Raw genomic sequence first — 14,124 nt, forward strand, 5'->3', positions numbered from 1 at the left:
ACTTGCTCTCATTATGAAAGGTAAAACATGGAAATGTATATCTTTTTCAGTAAAAAATAAAGGCAAGGGAACAATATATAGGTAGCCATTTTTATTTTCGAGAAGGGAAGCATAAGAAAAATCTTAATTCAGCGACTTATAATATATAAAGCACAAATCTTGTCATTCGAAACAGCAAAGAGTGCCACATCAACATGACTTTCAATACAAAAGAAAATAACAAAGCAAGAACAACTGCGGCATGGAAAATACACATCCAAGCAGAAACATAAATTCAGAAATAGAACAACTCTTATGCATTTGCTCAGTGTAGGCAAAAAATGGCCGAGTTAGAATAGATCAGCCTTAATGAATATGCTGACCCCAAGCACAGAACTGAAATCAACCCATGGACATTTAATTAAACAGGAGAGTAGCAATCTATTTTAGCAACCTATATGCTACATCATTTGCTGTCTAGCTATCTTTTTCCCTGGCGTTTTGCCTCTCACTCTTCATCTCCCTCTTAATTCCATTCTTCCTTGCATATAACCAATCCTAGCACATGCAAGCAAGGAACAGAAAAAATTCAGAAATTGACAGACTTCAAATGCATTGGCTCAGGCTAGACCACACATGCTAACCAATCAAAGCACATCCAGCTAGAAGTTTAGCACACGATGCACCAGATAGAACAGATAAACTGTACATAGACACCCCAAACACATAAATGAAACGGACAAACTTAAGCGCAGTCAATCATTATACATCACAGGAGCAAAAGAAAATAGAACCGGAAGAGGAATCACAAACCTTTGCACTGAGAAGCTTGAGCCAACAAGACAGTGCAAGAGCGACAAGATTTGCAGCACAAACATAAAGACTTTAGGAAGAAGTACATATAGATGAACTGAAATGTAGAACAAAAGGAAATCAGAAAACTGAAAAGGAATCAGAGATTTATGAAAGATAAAAGAAAAAGCAAGCATGTTTAAAAACAATAAGCAAGTGGTGTATAGGTCTGACTGTATTTTTTAACCTACATATTTATTTAACTATCACTTGCTGCATATATTTCTTTTAATGCACTAACTCGAGAGAGTCTTGTAGTTTACTGGGAATTAGCAAAAGCTAAGAAAACAGGCCATACTATACAAGCACGGGCACAAACCAATGGCCTACAAGCACCTAATCAACCAGGAAGAAGACGGTGTATGCATAGGACTAAACCAGCAGGACAATCATAAAGAAAGTTGTTTTCCTGACGAGATCTGAAGAAAAATCCCATACATAGTACAACAAGTATGGTAGATGAACCAAAAAAACAAATAGACAGGGAAGCTGGTCGCACAAACGCACGGGTTCATAGGCTGCTCATCAAGCACTAATCAACCAAGCGAATCAGAACAGATCCAACCTTGTTGGTTAACGACACAGACATCCCACGAACCAACAAAGAACCTACACGGCAAGGAAACATGAATCACAGAATGGTTGAGCTCACAGATATTTTATCAAACATGAGAAAATAAACAGAGGATGAAGTCGGCAAGAACGAGTTCATGTAGTAGGCCAAAAGCATCTTTTTGTGCTAACTGTAGAAAAAAGATTCTTATGAAGATATTGTAGTGGTGGGTGTTTTCACTTTTCAGTAAATAGAATGCATGCAATAATCATGACACAACTAAATACAGTAATCTGTAATGCGTGAATCTAACGACCTGAAATAATAATGAGAAGAAAAGACAACATTCCACTACTGATATCAACCAATGACTAGAATGAGCAGGTTTAGGTTACACTAAAATGCAGACATTTCTTACTAACAAAAGAATGATCCAACAGATAAAAAGAGTAATTCCAAAAAAGTAAGGCAAGTTTGAGGCTAGACATTCATATTGGTGGAACCAGAGCCCAGCTCGCTGAGCACCATCTTGTAAATTGTGTCGACCCATTTCCTCATAACTGAAGTCCGAAGAAGTGCCAGCCAATCCTAAATCACTCCCAAAATCATAACTTGGGGAAAAGTAGCAACAGACCATTCATTGAACCGTGTTATAGGGATGTATGGTTACATGAAACCATCCAGTCATGGTCCTATGTGCTCATCTATATACAACCTAAGAAAAAACAGAGGGAACAGAAAGACTTCAGGAAGATGTACATATAGATGAACTAAAATGCATTGGGTCATCCCAAAACACATGAAAGCACATACAAGTAGAAATGCAGCAAAAGACGCCCAATGTAGAATAAGTGGGCTCTTCCTAGACCACATATCAAATAACCACCACATGACACCCAAGTAAAAATCCAGGGGATGCCGAAGGCATAATAAACAAACTCTAACCGATCTAGCAAGTCCAGGCATGACACAGGAATCAGCCGCTGCAATCAAACGTATATGCAAGATTTAGGTAAAAATGATGGCATTGCTTCTGACTCGGAACTGAACCAAGAAAGGCACCCGAACACCATGCCAGAATCCGGAGGGAAGCATGGCCTAGCTGCGAACCGGGCTGACCACCTAGAGTCATGGTAACACACCAAGATGTAAATAAGAGCACATCCTCGTTTGATATGCAGGCAAAGATCACACATCCGGTGTTTATATGTAAACAAAGATCACGTACACAGCGAGGTTGCGCAAACCAACGAATCAGCTCACATCACTTTGAGTAGACAAAAGCTCAGAAGAGAGGCTGTCCAACCTTGATGGCTCACGACATGGAGGACCCAAGAACCAACAGAGAAGGTAAACCCGCCTGCAACAAGAAGGAAAAGAGAGAACAAACAGCATACCAGCTCATAAAAGTTTCATCAAACAGGCCAGGAGCATCGTAACTGAAGAACACCTCACCTTGGTATGATAACAATGAGTAGCAGAATGGAAGGAACAATACCAAATCAAACAAATGAGAGCAGCCCCGGTGATCTGAAAGAAAGAGAAGAAAAGGAAAGTGAAGAATCAAATCACACATGTAGCAAAAACAGGAAAGCTGGGTCAGTTTCGTGAAAAAGGACCTGCGCCGGAAGGGGAGAGGGAGGCAAACTCGGGGTGAGAAGGACGGCGCCGAGCGCACTAACAACGTCCCCTGGCCGGCGGCACCGCCTCACAAGGTCCAGCCCGCTCCTTCACCCTCTCTCGGGACTCCTCCCTCTTCCCTGCAGCTCGAGCCAAGCGCGACGGGCTGGCTTCTTCTTGCCCTCGTCGCTTGCCTGCCTCCCTGCTCTTTCACCCCACGAACGACCTCGTCTAGCTGCTGCCGATCTAGAACCAGGTGAAGCGCGACGACCTCAGGCAGGATTTGGAGAGCATGGAGGAAGAAGGCGATGTAGAGGGAAAGAGAAGGGTAGCCAGTGGTGAGGCGGCGACCGACCGGCGGCACCTCCTGGCTCGCTCCCTCCTCGATCTATCCTCTGCAATGGCTGCTCGCTCCATCGATCTCTCATCCTCGTCGTCATCGATCCGCTGCTCCCCTACCGCTGAACTCCGACGCGGGGCAGAACGGGGGCTTCTTGGGGCCAAGAAGGAGTCCGGCCGGGTGGCTCTGATGAGATGGGGAGAGCGGGGGGAAGGCGGCGGCTGCACAGGGAAGCGTGGGGAGTGGAAAGAGGGGAAGCAGGGACGTGGGGCTCGAGGAGAGCGACGATTGGTTGATAGGGTTTCACCGACCCAGCCCACGTTGCCCACGGCCACCACGGTTAAACGTTTTCTCACGTAAGACACACGCGACGCAGAGACGGGACGCTGCCTGCAAAGTTGGGCCCGCAAGAAAGGAGGCCCATCCGTCATCCAGCTAAGCACGAAAGAACAATGTACAGATAGACAAATGGTGGGATGTTTGACAGCGCTGTAAAAACCAGCCAGCGAGGCAGAACGTGCGAGCCGGATCGCTCGCATGCCGCGGACGCGCTGGAATGCCGGGTTGCGTACTGTGATTTATATATTCAATTTGTATAGTAAAACGGAATAAGACTCTTTCTTTGTGTGATGTGAATAGTTTTATTTTTTTTGTTTTTTTGGTTGAGGGAAATGTGCATTGATTTGGTACGTACAAGTACAATATTATTACATGTTAGGCTTATCCCTAAAATTTAACCCGCGTCTTGTTATATCCCAAAAATTCAGATATCGTGCTCCCAAAACTGGCACCTTCACAATCCGCACCTTACTATCCCGAAATTACAACACGCGCGAAAACTTCCTCCAGTTACCAAATCCCGACACGCAAAATCCTCCTTCTAACCCTGAGCCGAAAGGCCCGCTAGTTCAAATCGATGGGGGTACTTTTGTAACACACCCTACATTTTGGACAAGCGCGTTCTTAAGTCATGCCTCACCCCCTCCCATCGCCCCCTTTTCGCCATTCCAAATCCCAGGCCGCCATAACCTCTCCGCTCCAGCCGCGAAACCCCACACTCCTCCGTGCGCCACGTCACCGTTGCCCAGCCGGAGCCTCTTCCCCGACGACGTCGTCCACCGCAACAGCTCGACGTCCCTCGTCCACCTCCCCGGATGAGGATCCGTCGTCCATCTCGCCGTCCCGCCGGTTCAGCCGCCCCGTCCTCCACCTCCAAGGAGCTGCTCCGACGATCGCCTCATCTATCGCGGCTGCTCCATCCCCACAGCGTCGCCTTAACCTGCTCCATCAGAACCGCAGCATCCTCACCGACTCCTCGGACGAAGCCGAGGCCTACTCGGCGCCACCAAAGAGGTTGTACACTCATCGCATCGCACCTTCTCCTTAACTCGACCTCCCGGCGGCGACGGTGCTCCATCCCGCACCCCCATGGAGCGGCTACCTTGAAACCGGCGCCGCGGGCGACATCTCCACGGCGGCTCTCCCCCAGTGCGAGGCCCCTTCGGCGGCGGCGGCCATACTAGCCGGATCTGCTGCTACTGCTCTAGCTCTCGCTCGATCGCTCGCTCGCCCAGCTGCTGCTGCTGCTCTCCCCCTCGCTCGTGCTGCTGCTCTGCTCCGATTAAGCCACACTTCAGTCGACTGAATCGACTTGTGGGTCAGTCGATTTTCAAGGGTTGGGGGCTCGCCGGAGTTAAGGAAGAACCACCCGCAGCGGGGACGGGGGCTCGCCGGAGAGGTACCCCACTATCTATCTTAGGGTTCAGGGTCGGGGCGGGGGGCCTAGAGGGCTGGCCGAGGCGGCGGTGGCGAGTTGTTTCGGGGCGGCGAGGCGGCGCTGGGGCCGGCGGTTAGGCCGGTGGTGGCTGGCAGCTCAGGGGGGTGCAGGTTGAAAATGAACTGCAGGCCCTCCCTAAACTACATGTCAAGTGCCTCTCTGCTACCATTGCGTTCAGTTTCGACAGTAGCATTCAGATTCCACAGTAAATTTCAGTTTCGACAGTTAAGTTTAGAGTCAACAGTTTTTACCTTATCTATTGTAGTCAGGTGGTTTTTGGTGATGTTAATTTTACATCCATTTTACATCATCTATTGAAGATGCTATTAGAATCCCACTTGAGATTGACGATGTCTGTCTTGTGCTGCTTCAGCCTTAACGTATTACGGCTCACCGGAGCTGCTCCAATGACAGAACGATCCATCACAACAAAGCAGTGCCCTGGGCGCCGTCTACAGATTCCTCAGATCTTCCTCCACACCTCCGACAGCCACCTCTGCCTCAACTGCTTCAGCGACCAACCCAATGATGCTGAGGTCGACACGGCTAAGGCAAAGAGATTATACACTTGTTGCATCACTTATTACTATACATTCACGTCAATCCATTAGGGCTATTTTGGTTCAACGAAAAAACATCGATCCACTGGTTGTTACCATCACTCTAAATTTCTGCATGCTCTCATTACATAATCTCACCATATTTTTTTCGTATGCATGTCAGATATTGTACATAATCATGCTGAACATGTAGATAAAAAGAGAAGAGTTTTGCGCGGCAATACAATGTCATGCAGACATCGCTCCATGGTGGGTTCAATGGCAAACCCTCCCCACCCCTCTCCAGATTGTAATCCAGAGGAAGATATCTGTTCTGAGGCGGATTCGGATGCCGCTGACCACTCCTATTTACCCCCAAGGTGTTTGCTCTACCTTGGCATGATGATGTTAGTCATATCATGCATATGTTGTTGTAGTGTCTAATTTTGACATCATATATGTCATCTGCTTAGTTTAGACATGTTCTGTAATGTCACATGTTTAGTTTCTATATCATATATGGGAATTATGCAGTCTCATGTCTTTTATCCAGCCATAATATATGTGAAATGTGCAATGCCATCCTGTTTAACCAGGCATCATATATTTGAATGATATCTTGCCCATCCTTTTCTTTATTACATTTCCATTTGTCGACAATGTTTGTACATTAAACTACTCTTCCTGTGAATCAGCCATTTGGGTGGGAGATGGAAAAATCTGGAGTGAAAACAAGGCCTTCAGAGCAGACAGTGCTACCCGTCGAAGCAGATCTCTTGTTGGGTCCCGATAGCTCCTCAGAGATGGATTCAGAGACAGATGATCAGTCCTATTCCCCCCACTGAGGTGTATGCTCTAACTTGGCACGGTTATACTGCTCATATCATGCATACGGTGTCTTGCATTGCATAGTTTAGACATTATATACACAATATTCAACACCATGTTCTTAGTTCAGACATTATATCGAATGCCCTCTGTTTAGCATATAAATCACATATGTGAATTAAATGATGTGATCCTGATTACTTAGATAACATGTAGGTGAATTATGTCATGCGATCATGTTTAGTTATTCATCATATCTTTGAATTATGTTATGCTATGCTATCCAGTTTAGATAGACATCATATATGTGAAATTATGTCATGCTATCCGTTTTAGTTAAACAATATACATGTCAACTATTTCATGCCCTCTTTTTTCCACACTATCTATTGCATCTGTCTCTCATACAATGTCTGTACATTCAACTATGTTTCCTGTTTATCAGCCATTTGAATTGGAGCGGGTGATGCCAGTATCTAGCGGACTAAAAACACTATCTTCAAATAAAACAGTGCTACCTCTTGGTGGAGATAGCACCCCGGTTGTACATGCACAAGAACCAGCCCTACCACACATAACCCAAACTCTCGCAAATTGTACCCCTACTACGATGGACAAAGAACCAGTTTCACCCAATCTAACCCAACCCCAGCCGATAGTAACCCAGTTCCTGTTGACACAGCACCATCTCCACCACAGAGCTCCCAAATAAGAGCAGTTAGTAAGGCAGCTCCAGTGCCCAAAGGGCCAGTACTATCACGGCGAACCCCAACTCCACCAGTTTGTACGCCTATTCCTGTGGAGGAAGCACAACCAGCTAGTCGTAGTTTAGCATCTATCGCATTTGATGTTGTTAAATCGTATGTGCGTATCTTCCCATCTTGGAAATATTATACTGAAGATGAAGGAAAATGCCAGTTGCAGGTGTTTGTCCAGGAGTTATGTGTAAGTAATGTTATTCATTGCAATTACTTTGCTTCATCCCATACATCCTACCTCCATGATGGTTATAATACATCAAATTTTCCCATTTTTCTCTATAGAGAAGGACCGATTTGGAAACTCAGGATGAGGTAACCTGTGCTAATACCTCTGCTATCTTCAAGAATGCTTGGTGGCAGTATCAGAATTACCTGAAGAAAACGCACTTCACCGGCAAATAAACTCATCAAATTCCCTTACGTTCTCCTGAGACACATTTACTGGACGATGACCGGGAACGCCTTGTTCTGTACTGGTGCCGAACCAAGAATGTGGTAAGGTCTATGAGCTCATTTTCTATTTTTAAGTATTATATTCTTGTGTCTTACTATACTCTGTTCATGTAGAACAAGTGCCTAAACCTGAAGAACAACTATTCTAATTTAAGATTCCATTGCTACCATAGGACATAGATATATGTTTGTTTGATGCTTTTATTATGTACTAGTACTTGTCAATAGAAGACTTGGTAGTTTAATCCTGTCCACCTTACTAATGAACTGGTTCACCGAAATGAGTTTCATATACTAGTACATGCTAAACTTGTTATGTGTCTGCTTGTTTCTTCTTTTAGAATGCTGACAGAATATTGAGGAAGAGTGCCTTATTAAGCAACGGTAAAGGAAGTAATGCAGATAAGGTTCAGGATAGTGACACATCCTATCTTGGTTTAGTGTTGGAGTTACTGGTCACTACCGCTTGCACAAGCTATTCAAACTCACTGTCTGAATTAGTTCGATTTCTTGAGTCTCAACTACAAGCTGAAAGACATCGATCAGCTGTGCTGCGACAAGAAGCGGAAGGACTGCGGAAGTCCCTGGAGCATTCAGATGCATACTTTCTGGTGCAACAACAAGCGTTGGAGGATTTTAGCGCCAAACAAGACAAAGCTAATCAGCTTAAGCTTATTGTCAGCATGGTGGATACCCAGGATAACGTTTCTTGAGCTCTTCTGAAGTTGTTTCAGTTATGCTCTTGTTTTGTTGCCGCGTTTATTTGCACTCGTGGCCAATTTTGACAGCCAGTGTATATGATATGCTGCTTTGTTCCCTATATTTGCACTGGTGGCGAACTTTGATGCCCAGTGGATGTAATATGTGTAATAGCCGTGATAGCCTAGCGTTAGTTGCTTGCTTATTTATTTCCTTGTTTTCTTGTTTATTTGTTTGCTTGTAGTCATTGCAGTTCTTTTTCCGCGGTTAACTAGTGGCTGCAATAACCTATTTTTTAAAACTAGGCCACAATAACCATGGGCTAATATTTACTGTAGTGACACTGGGCCTCCTACGGGCCGTAGAAACAGTGGGCCTTCTACGGGCCGTAGAAACAGTAGGCCTTCTACGGGCCGTAGAAACAATGGGCCTTCTATGGGTCGTATCATCAATGGGCCTTATACGAGCTGTATGATCGATTGGCCAAACAGGGGCCAATAACAGGCCGCATTATGGCCGTAAACGGGCTAGAGTTGGAATCGTCCGTTCATGGGCCGACCGTAACGGGACATCGTTAATAGGCCGTATTTGATGACGCTATGAAAACGGCCCAACGTATTAACGGACCACAAATGGGCCGACTGTAACGACGGGATGAATTTGGCCCACAAGCAGAAAATGACAGTAACGGGCCGTAAGTAAACGAATGCTAGAAATGAGCCCAAGAATAAATGGGCTCTGAGAAGGCCAAAAGATAACATGGGCTGGAAACGGCCCAACGGAATAACGGGCCGTTAATGTGTATAAAGTGATACACTATTCATTACGGGCCAGTTTCACCACGGGCCGTTAATGTGTATAAAGTGATACACTATTCATTACGGGCCAGTTTCACCACGGGCCGTTAATGGGTGTAAAGTGATACACTATTCATTATGGGTCAGTTTCACCACAGGCCGTTAATAGGCCAAGAGTTACATAGGGCCTCATATGGGCCGAAAGACGTCATGGGACATACATGGGCTAGAAGTGAAAACGGGATGGAATCATATTGGATGGCCCAGATGATGCTACTGGGCCTAATTCGGATAGGGCGTAACGGGCCTTGGGTTAGCGGGTTGTAAATGGGCTATATGCGAACAGGCCGTTAACAGGCTTTCCATGGGCCGGCCCGCCACCTTTTGACCAAGTCAAACGGGCCGGCCTTTTCACAGGAATGGGCCTCTGTTGGGCCGTGCCACGTGTCGACGTATCATAGGCGCCTATCTGACCCACTGACGAGCTGACACGTGTTTCGTCCGGCCAATAAGAATTTTACACGTGGAAATTTCCCATTGGTCGGGGCTGTTAACGGGTTATCGGATCCAAAACCCGACCCGATAGCTTAACGGCGTTCCGTTACGGTGGATGCCACGTGTCGGTCACCCTTGACGAAAGCACTTCTATGACGCGCGATTTGTCGTCATGGAAGTGGACACTTCCGTGATGATAATTTTGGTAATGTCATGGAACACTTCTACGACAGCACAGGTATGACTATCTTGATTCCGTCATAAATTTGTCATGGATGTACATGCATGACAAAAAAAGTGACCTACTATGACAAACACGTATCATCAGGGAAGTGTATTTTTTTGTAGTGCAACTTATGCTAAGCAAGATAAACAAGTAGGTGATAGCAAGATATATGACAATAAACAATATGGCTATTACAAAGTAAAGTGCATAAGTAAAGGGCTCGGGTAAGAGATAACCAAGGCACGCGGAGACGACGATGTATCCCGAAGTTATACACCCTTGCGGATGCTAATCTCCGTTTGGAGCGGTGTGGAGGCACAATGCTCCCCAAGAAGACACTAGGGCCACCGTAATCTCCTCATGCCCTCGCACAATGCAAGATGACGTGGTTCCACCAAGGGACCTGTCGTGGAAATATCACGGCAGGTGTCCTAGTGTGAGGACTTAGTCGTGAGGCCAATGCATCTTTGTGGTAGCTTGAGAGGGGTTGAGTGGAATAAAGAGACGCAACGCAAGACAAGGGTTTAGACAGCTTCGGGCCCCAGGAAACATCATCTGGTAACAACCCTACGTGTTGTGTGAGGCTATGTCTCATTATGATCATGAGGAAGTTGCCGTAAACCGGCTCTCCCAGTTAACCCTAACCCTTTAAGATTGTTTCTTCTTACTTATCCCTCTTTGGGGAGCCCTGCCCCTCCTTATATATGTTGAAGGGGCGGGTTACATGTAGAATCCAACACAGACTTAAGACTTAATTATTATGACTTCTCTTCTTGGGCTTCTTAACATCTTGGGCTGCATAACGTCTCGGGCTTCATAACTCCTGGCAACCCAGTTACCACTGCCTGCCGGGAGTTAACTGGTGCCGGTTTAAGATGGTCTACCGGTTTAAGAATGTCTGCTGAGTTATCATCTGACTTAACTCCTGTCTTAACTGTCAGCCGGTTTAACAACCTGTCGGTTTACCATCTGGGTTAACTGCCTGCTTTACCTGTCTGTCTTAACTATCAGCCGGTTTAACAACCTACCGGTTTACCGTCTGACTTAACACCAACCGGTTTACCACCTGCCTTAACACCTGCCGGTTTACCAAGTCCCTGCCGGGTTATAACTCCGGCCGGATCATACCGCGGGGTATATCCCCGACATTAGCCCCCAGTTTAATTTGGATATATCCATGTTAAACTGATCCTGATCATCCTTAAGTCCTTATTACTTCCTTCTTCTATAAAATCCGGGTCAATTAGGCTAGCTTCATAATCAATTTGCTGACATTGGTTTGTCACGGATAAATGTTGTGAAGAATAACTCCTTTGACTCAGCTCTCAATGCTTAACAAAAATATTGGTCTTTGAAATACTCATCCGATCTTCAGCTGGTTTAAGAATGTAGAACTTGCCGGTTTAAGAATGTAGAACTTTGCCGGTTTAAGACTTAAACTTTCCGGTTTATCATTTCCGGTTTAAAAATATTGATAGCACCGGGTCATAATTGTAGTTAACATCAAGCTTGAAAATATACCTCTTATATGCCCATCACTTGCAGCCCCAAGTCTTAAGAAGGTAGCATAGCAACAGCTTAAGACTTGCTTCAAATACGAATGTCACAAGCTTGAAGAAATCCAGGTTGTTCATCTCAATCACTAGTCAGAAATGAGTATTCCATATATGTATCCCCCAAGTGCCGGGTTGTCATGCTTGCAGCAACCTGGGACTTGAAATTGCCTTATGCTCATAAAAACTTCAACCAGTGTAGCCCCCAAGGGCCGGGTTATTATGCAATAATGAGCGGGGACTTTGTAAATATGATCACGTAAATTTGAGCAGCAATGTGTAGCCCCCAAGGGCTGGCTCAATAAGATAATATTGAGCTGGGACTTGATATATTCTTCAATGAAAATAACATCATATAATGTAACCCCCATCATGGGGCTTGAATCCACGTCCACAAGGTTAAGAGCCTTGTGCTTTACCACCTGAGCAGTGGACCCTTCAATATAATGGATTAAAATCTTTGTACCGTGAATTGTTGATAGGAGCAATTGGTAGCCCCCAAGGGCCGGCTCATTACGATGTGATGAGTCGGGTCTTCAATAAGGTGAGCAAAAATGACTTTGCATTAGCCCCCAAGTGTCATGGTGCATGCTTGCAGCGACATGAGACTTGTGTATTTGATGTAATCTTAACTTGAATAATATAGCCCCCAAGTACCGGGTCGTAAGCCTGCAGCAACTCGGGATTATTCCTTCAATTGTAGAATAATCATATCCATTGATAATATGATAGCCATTGCGCTAAAGCGACTTTGAAAACCTTAATCATAATACTGGTTATTGATAACCATAATAAAAATCCATCCATGTTGGCTAGTAAAGATTTGAATAATATGACCCGGTTTGAAAAACCGGTTCCTGCCATATAAGCTGGTATATCCATGCACATATGATACATGCTATGATGATGTAATGATGATGCAACGAATGATGCAATATATGATGATGTATATTATGATCAAGAGGGTTTAAGCTATGGTTCGGATACGACTAGAGCCCCCGTGTAGTCATAATTGTGGCATTGCGCCGATCAAGAGGTGTAGCTATGGTTCGAATACGACCAAGCCCCCAAGTGATTTCCCTAGTGCCCTTATGCCTATCAAGAGGTGTAACTATGGTTCGAACCCATAGCCCCCAAGTGATTTCCCTGGTGGCCTTATGCCTACCAAGAGGTGTAGCTATGGTTCGGATACGACCAAGCCCCCAAGTGATTTCCCTGGTGCCCTTATGCTGATCAAGAGGGTATAAGCTAAGGTTCGGATATGACCAGAGCCCCCAAGTGATTTCCCTCGTGGCCTTATGAAACGCCCCAAGACCGGAGCTTCAGATGCCTTCCAGGGTTTCCGGGTTTCGTTGTGTGATTTGTTTCGTCTGTTGCATTCATCTTTGCATCATGTGCATTGCATCATGTCATCATGCAACCTGTTTTAAAACTCAACTAAATAAATTGCATAGATCGTTGATCTATTTAAATCGTGGGAACTCACATGGTGGTTTCTCTTTAAAACATACCCTCCCAATATTTAGGGAGCTATTATAAAGTATTCCATTAATTTGGAATTATCCGCAACCCACTTGCATGTTAAATCTTTGACCATTCCTTCTTCCGATTTTCGACTCTTGAACTTTGTCGATAATTCTTTTGTTCTTTTTCCAAGCTCCACCAAAAACTCGAACATTTTTGGCCACACCAAACCTAGTCCCAATTCAAAACCATTTGAATTATATTCAAATGAATTTGAATTTAATTCCTGCAATCTTGCCACTACTATTTTTTCTTTGGTCATGCTTATTTTTTATGAGTCCAGGAAAATTGTCCTCCTGCTCAAACTCTTTTCCCTAATCCCCCTTCTTTTCCTTTCTCTCTATTTCTTTTCGGTTAAAGAAGAAAGAGAGGAGAGGGAGAGCCCAATCCGGCAAGCCCAGCCGGCGCCCTTACCACTGGACCGGCCTTTTGGCCCACCTAATCCTAACCTAGGCCCGACCCTCTCTTTTGACCTCTCCCTCTCGCTCCCACCAGCGCCGCCCGGAGCCAAGACCCATCTCCCTCGCGCAGCAACCCCCGATCCTATTGCTCCCTCGACCCCTCCTCCTCGTTCCTCCTCCCACCGCTACTCTCACCAGTGCGTGCATCGGGACAGGGAGAGGAGCTCCCCTCGATGCCCGATCCCCTCGCCGCCTCCACTGCGAGATACCCGTAGCCCGATCCCCATCTCCCATCTCTCCCTCCTCTCACTCTCCTCACAACGCACCAGAGGAGGATCCCCGCGCCCGATCCCCCAGTTCCTCGTGCCGTAGATGTTCTCCCAGCCGCCACCCGCTCCTCCCATGCCTCCATCGCCGCCGAGTTCCACCAGGAAGACCACTTCGTGTGCGACCCGGCACCTTGCTTCCCTTCCCCGTGCATGGGGTTGCTTCCTCACCCTCGCTGCCTGCCCACGGGTCACGCGGCCTGAGGCTGGCAACTAGCGCCGCCGTGGCCGTCCGTCTACCTCCTCCTTCATCTGCCTCGACAAGCCACCGCTGCGCCAAGTCCCCGCATCTCCGGCCGCTCCCCTGCAGCTCCTCCTCCACCTCGCGTCCCCGTCGCCAAGTTCACGGTCACCGCCGCGCCCTGCATCCGCGTTGCTTCCATCACGTGCAGCCGCCCTGA

The 14,124-nt window shown here is 46.2% G+C and overlaps 1 long non-coding RNA gene across 7 annotated transcripts; it reads right to left on the reverse strand.

Moving 5' to 3' along the window:
- Nucleotides 1–273: 273 nt before the first annotated feature.
- LOC119299809 lies at nucleotides 274–3,600 on the reverse strand. 7 transcript variants are annotated; one of them, XR_005146278.1, is made up of 5 exons: nucleotides 3,004–3,600; nucleotides 2,613–2,914; nucleotides 1,339–2,506; nucleotides 793–889; nucleotides 274–537 (listed from the first exon to the last, which is right to left on the reverse strand). It is a non-coding gene; the product is annotated as an uncharacterized LOC119299809 (long non-coding RNA). The 7 variants fall into 7 exon arrangements; XR_005146274.1 differs by having other exon boundaries at nucleotides 274–2,506; nucleotides 3,004–3,250; nucleotides 3,360–3,600; XR_005146279.1 differs by having other exon boundaries at nucleotides 274–2,506; nucleotides 2,613–2,744; nucleotides 2,840–2,914.
- Between the last annotated feature and the right edge of the window lie 10,524 nt (nucleotides 3,601–14,124).

The sequence above is a fragment of the Triticum dicoccoides genome, chromosome 5A (assembly GCF_002162155.2).
Source record: "Triticum dicoccoides isolate Atlit2015 ecotype Zavitan chromosome 5A, WEW_v2.0, whole genome shotgun sequence".
NCBI classification, from domain to species: domain Eukaryota; kingdom Viridiplantae; phylum Streptophyta; class Magnoliopsida; order Poales; family Poaceae; genus Triticum; species Triticum dicoccoides.